The sequence below is a fragment of the Chiloscyllium plagiosum genome, unplaced genomic scaffold (assembly GCF_037043375.1).
Source record: "Chiloscyllium plagiosum isolate Xiang-an unplaced genomic scaffold, Cpla_swu_hap1 HiC_scaffold_27, whole genome shotgun sequence".
Lineage (NCBI taxonomy): Eukaryota > Metazoa > Chordata > Chondrichthyes > Orectolobiformes > Hemiscylliidae > Chiloscyllium > Chiloscyllium plagiosum.
In genome coordinates, this window is record NW_028270165.1 from 86,638,499 (window position 1) to 86,645,002 (window position 6,504).

At 47.1% G+C, this 6,504-nt stretch overlaps 1 non-coding gene across 1 annotated transcript; it reads right to left on the reverse strand.

Moving 5' to 3' along the window:
- Positions 1 to 4,327: 4,327 nt before the first annotated feature.
- On the reverse strand, positions 4,328 to 4,399 carry trnaw-cca (transfer RNA tryptophan (anticodon CCA)). The gene has a single exon. It is a non-coding gene; the product is annotated as a tRNA-Trp (tRNA).
- Between the last annotated feature and the right edge of the window lie 2,105 nt (positions 4,400 to 6,504).

Sequence of the window (6,504 nt, forward strand, 5' to 3'; positions counted from 1 at the left end):
GAGACGTCCTGCGTGTCTGAATGCCCCGTATCATACCGATACTGTCGCGAAACTCATACCGTTCAAGTAACGTGCATTTGGAGGTCTGAGTGGTCTTCTCCTGTTCTTCGTCGGTTTCCTATGAACTGAATTGCAAACCCACTTCTCTGAGATGCCAATGAGCTGAGACGCATACCTAGTGATTTCGTGCCTTCCCTGCCATAATTCGCCTCGCCGGTTTGGACGTGAATGACAAGAGGATCAGCATGTCAGAAACTGTATCACCACTCAGACACAGTCCCTTAGTATTCGGACAGATATCACTGATTGTGAATAACCTCAGAGAGAGACACGTGGCAGAGAGTCGTCGTGGACACGATGGGCTGGACCGCCTCTGTCGGCGGGAGAACGATGGTACGTGTTTATGCCGTCCCGCTGCCTGTCTATGGGACAGAGAGGCTGAGGGAGCGACAATGGTTCATTTAACCGTCCCTTCCGTGTTGGACTGCCTGCAGTCCCGCAGCTCATTGCCGTGGGGCTGACTCTCAGTGAGTGAAGGTTTCACTCGGATTCTCTTCATCTGGGGCACTTCGGCTCAGATGTTAACTGCTGCACGGTCGCAGCGATGAAAGCGATGCCCACTTTGCGAGAGATTTTCTGTAAGATTGCTGCGTGAAGACGAATTCTGAACACCAAGCAGGCTGCACAACAATGTACTCATATGAATCTACTTGAGGGAAGAGTCCTCGGTGTCCATTTCTCTCTGCCCCACCAGCACAGCATCTTTCTATCTCTCTGATAACAGACGTTTGGAGGAAATTCACAATCAAAGTTACTCACTTCCCACTCATTAGATTACTTACAGTGTGGAAACAGGCCCTTCGGCCCAACAAGTTCACACTGATCCGCCGAAGCCCAACTCACCCATACCCCTACATTTACCCCTTACCTAACACTACGGGGAATTTAGCATGACCAATTCACCTGACCTGCACATCTTTGGAATGTGGGAGGAAACCGGAGCACCCGGAGGAAACCCACGCAGATACGGGGAGAACCTGCAAACTCCACACAGTCAGTCGCCTGAGGCGGGAATTTAACTCGGGTCTCTAGCGCTGTGAGGCAGCAGTGCTAACCACTGTGCCACCGTGCCGCCCACAAAGTGTAAGTGATACCTCTCACCCCAAGGGATTGGGAGTTAAAGAGCAGAAGAGCGAATGGACTCTTCCGTCCCTCCAGAAAAGCGGACAAGTAGAAACAAATTGGTTTAATTATCCGCCAGTGGAGATAGACCAGTTCCTGGGGATGAGACAAATATCAGCGCCCCGTGGTCAGAATGACAAGCAGATGTTCTGGAAACACTTTGCTGCTAGCAATTCTTGGAGCAATGTGGAATGTATTTCACACTGAGCAAGTTTCAGCTGGCTCAGAGTCTCCAGTGTACATTGCTCTCTGAGTTTATATTTGCACATCGGCGACATGTCTGCACAACAGCACATGACACTACAGCAGTGAAGATCTTTTGATGTCATTCTCGAACAGGCAAGTCACACGCCATATGGAAAGCTGAATACTTCTCTGGAAAAGCTACCGTGCAATGCAGGAGAATGGCACAACGGGTGCATGCTGGGATCATAACCCAGAAGCGAAACCATTTTCTCCTGCTCACTTAATGTCTTTAGTAGCTTTCCCGTATAACGGCGCTCTGTTCTTTTCCTTGCCATGTCATTTGTTTCCTAAAACTTCGGGTATCTGAGCTCAATATATCACATCGATACACAAGTGAAATTCACACAATTGCGCTGGCACCCTTGTGGAGCTCTGAGTTGTCTTGTCCTGGTCTCTGTCGGTGTGTCTCATGTGAAACCTCTTCTCTCAGACGGCAATGAACCGGTGAAATTGAAACACATGACTTGCTGTTTTAGTCCATTTCCCGCAGTAAAGAAACCAACGGTGTAAGAAAAGACTTCCTGCAGGATTGTTGTGTTAAGACAAATTCTGAGCACCAAGCAGGCTGCACAAAAATGCACTGATATCAATTTACCTGAGGGAAGAGTCTCCGGTGTCCATTTCTCTCTGTCCCGACAGCACAGCATCTTTCTATCTCTCCATTAACAGGACCTTTGGAACAAATTCAAAGTTGCCCATTTCCTACGCATGTCTGTAACTGACTTCTCCTGCCTCACGTAATAGTGTGAGAGAGCAGACGAGTGAATGGGCTCTGCCTTCCACCAGCACAGCTTGCAAGTAGAAACGAAATGGTTCAATTATCCACCAGTGGAGAGAGCCCGGTCACTGGGGACAGGACAAACAGCAGCGTCCTGGAAGCAGCGACACAGATTGAGAAGCAGATGTTCTTGAAACTCTTCCCTACTTGCAATTCTGGGAGCAATGCACAATGTATTTCGTACTGAGCAGGTCTCAGCTGCTTCCGGAGGTGGCTGCACCCATGGCTGGTGGCTCGTTAGTCTGGGATATGATTCTAGCTTTTGGGTCTTCGAGCATATGCAGCCGTGTGAGAATTCTTGGGTTCCAATCCCAGGAGAACCATCATTCCTTAAATTGACCTGAGCAAAAATACCCGATGAATTTTCTCAAAAAGCCGCTTCGTTAAATAAGATCGGACGGCCTGAATTAGGGACGGTGCAGAGCTGCCATTGCAGTGAACACGGCGAAGGGAAACACTTGTTCAAAGTGAGAACAAGTATTGCAGATTTTTCGCCCGCGCAATCCGAGTCTGAATGAATCCTCCACCTGTATTACGCTCAATTCTGAGGATGACACTTAAGGAAGCGCTGAACAGGTTAACGTGAATGGTACCGTCCTGAGGAATGTCAGCAATGAAGGGAGATTGGAAGGTTTGGGGTAGCTCTCTTTGGAGAACAGAGGGCTGAAAGCTTGTCTGATTGAAGTTTTCCACGTCATGAGGGTTTTAGACAGAGGAAATAATGCAGTGAAAATGTTCCTAAGCCTGAAAGGATCGAGAATGATTTGGCAGAGATTTAAAGTCATCAGGAAAATAAGTAAAACTGATATTAGGAAGACCGTTTTCGCACAGGGAGTGGGGTCAGTAAGTCGCTATCTGACAGTGACAAAGAGGTAGATTCAATGGACACAAAAGGGAATTCGGTGGGCATGTTCAATGTAACAATGTGCAGATTTACAGGGAGAAGTCGACAGAATGAGACACTTATTTACATATTGTGTTGAGCCAGCAGAGCTAAGGTGGACTGCATGGCCTCAGTCTGCGCTGTCCCACATTTCGTGATTCTGAGTGAAATCGGAGTTGGGCCAACAGAACGTAGGAAATTTGACAACGGATATATTCTGCCCAACAGGATACTCCATCACAGCAATGAAGGTGTTTTGACATCATTCTCGAAGGTACATGACACAATGCAGATTCAAAACCGAGTATTCCTTTGAATCACGGAGTAATTTGTTTACACTTATTCAGTTGAGGTGAGCGGAGTTGCGCATTGGGAGCCACTCCAGTTGATAGGTCGAAGCCGTTTTCTCCTGTGTGACAGTCCCACCAGCACTCCAATTTGCTGTGCTTCCAGTCAGAAGATGCAGCTCACTATCCCATACTGATACACGGGCCACGATGACCCAGCTGTTGTGACAAGCTTGTGAAGGGCTGAGTGCTCTTCTCCTGTCCTCTGTCTGGCTGCTATGTTCCGAATCGTCAAACCTCTCTTCTCCGAGATAGGAATAAACTGGTGAAGGTGAAACACATCATTTGCGGTGTGTTCCATGTGCTGGAGGCCCTGCAGTAATTCCCCACGCTGTTTCACACAGCAACATCCTCTCGGTGAATTACTCTTGGCAAGAAAATCGATTGAACCAAATCAGTGTCCGCCACTGGATTTTACTGACACCATTTATAAAATTCAGGCTCACCGTTAATGTGGAGAGAGGCCGCTCCTCCTGTTGAATAAAGATAATTTTAACTGTGTCCAGTGAGAGGAAAGGATTTGATGTTGGTGGGAAACATTTCTATCTGAACTCGCTGTCACTCTCCTGATAGATTGAAACATAAAGCTGGGAATCTTTGGATTATGTTGTAAAAGTATCGGTATTATGTTACTCACACCGGGCTGTCACCAACTGAGCGAAGCGGCTGCCCAGAGGGAGGTGGCTGTGTTTAAATCCCGTGATGAACTAGGGGAGTTGCGCATTTACCCAGAAAATGGGCACACCACCTCCCTGACACAGTGTTCACAAATCAAACAGACAGCAAAGCTTCACGTCTGATCGAAAGTTTCCGAAAAGAAGATTTGTCTCAACAGATATACGGAGTGAACCTACTCCTTTCTTGATTTGAAATGCAAGAAGTTGACGTTAGTGAGCCTGACGTGATTTGAATACGCAACCTTCTGATCTGGAGTCAGACGCGCTACCTTTGCGCCACAAGCTCACGGTCGGCAATGGACCTCTATTCATGCTTAAGGGAAGTGATCGCACTGCAATGATATGACGTTCTGAGGAATAATGGAGATCAACAGTTCATGTCTGTTCTGTCTCCACCTCCCCCCCCCCCCCCCCCTCGCCCCCGCACTCCTTCTGTCTCTCGAAACAATTTCCAACTCTACCTCAATAAAAAGGAGAAAGAACTGTGGATGCTGTATATCAGAAACAAAAAACAGGAGTTGCCGGTGACCCTTCCACAGAACTGATGGTGATTGGGAAAACGTTGGTTTAGATGCAGGAGATATTGTGGGAGGAAGGCGGATGCAGTAAATGATAGATCAGGACAGAGCCCAAAGCGAGGGAAGAACTGTTGGACAGGAAAAGGAGTTGATAACGATTTGCGTGGGAGGGTGAATGGAGTCTGTTCATGGCTAAGAATAGGTAGTGTGTAATGACAGACTATGTGATAACAAGACTTGGTGTGTGTGGAAGGGACGAGGATACTATGGATTTCAGGCCCAGAGGGATGTATGCTCCCCAAGTGTAATATTCGGTGCTCTTCGTTCTGCTGGTGCTGAGCTTCGCTGGGACACTACAGCAAGCCTGAGACAGAGATGTTGGCCAGGGAATAGGGTGAGGTGTGGAATTGGCAGGCAACTGGAAGCTCAGGGTCTTTTTTGCAGGCAGAACGTAGATGTTCTGTGCAGCAGTCACCCAGTTTATGCTTCGTTTTCCCCAATGTAGATGAGGCCACGTTGTGAGCAGCAAATGCAGTAGACTGGGTTGTGGGAAGTGCAGGTAAAGTGCTGCTTCATCTGGAAGGTAAGTTTGGGCCCTTGGATAGTGAGGAGAGAGCAGGTAAATGGGCTGGTGTCACACATTCGGCAGTTGCAGGGGAAAGTGCCGTTGGACTATTGGGGTAGGAATGGGGTTAGGGTTGATGGGAATGAAGGAAGAGTGTACCCAAGGTATAACTCCTGCCCATTTACCTATCTGCCAAATACAGGAATTTGTTAAGTGTGTTCAAGTACATTTTCTAATTCACAATGTGGATGTACATACTGGCGAGGGTGCAAAACCTAAGGGCCAGCAACCATAATTCTATTAGCATTAGAATAGTGATTGAAAATAATATATCAGATCCAAAAGTTGAAGTTCTAAATTGGAGAAAGACTCAGGTATTAGGCAAGATCTTTCAAAAGCTGATTGGGGCAGATGTTCGCAGGTTAAAGGACTGCTGGAAAATGGGAAGCCTTCAAATATGAGATAACAAGAGTCCAGACACAGTATATTCCTGTTGGGGTGAATGGAATGGCTGGTAGGTTTAGATTAGATTAGATTAGATTAGATTACAGTGTGGAAACAGGCACTTCGGCCCAACAAGTCCACACCGACCCTCCGAAGCGCAACCCACGCAGGTTGGAGAATGCTGGATGACTAGAGAAAATGAGATAAAGAACGATGCATATATCAGGTATCGACAGAGAGATCGAGTGAATCCTTACTGTATAAAGGCAGTACGACCATACTTAAGAAGGAAAGCATGCGGGCAAAAAGGGGACATGAGATAGCTTTGGCAAATGGAGTCATGGATAACCCAAAGTGTTTTTATAAATACATTAAGGATCAAAGGATAACAAGGGAGAGAATAGGGCCCCTCAAAGATCAGCAAGGCGGCCTTTGTGTGGAGCTGCAGTAGATGGGTGTGGGGGTGGCGGTGCGGGAGACTGAACGGATATTGTGCATCAGTGTTTACTGTGGAGAAGGGCATGCAAGATATAGACTGTGAGAAAGTAGATGGTGACATGTTGAAAAAATGCCCATATTACAGATGAGAAATTGCTGGATATCTTGATATGCATAAAAGTGGATAAATCCCAAGGACCTGATCAGGAGTACCCTAGAACTCTATGGGAAACTGGGGAAGTGATTGCTGGGCCTCTTACTGAGATATTTGTATCATTAATAGTCACAGGTGAGGTGACAGAAGGCTAGAGGGTGGCTAATGTGGTGCCACTATTTAAGAAAGGTGGTAAGGAAAAGCCAGGGAACTATAGACCAGTGAACCTGACATCCGTGATGGGCAAGTTTTTGGAGAGAATCCTAAGAGGC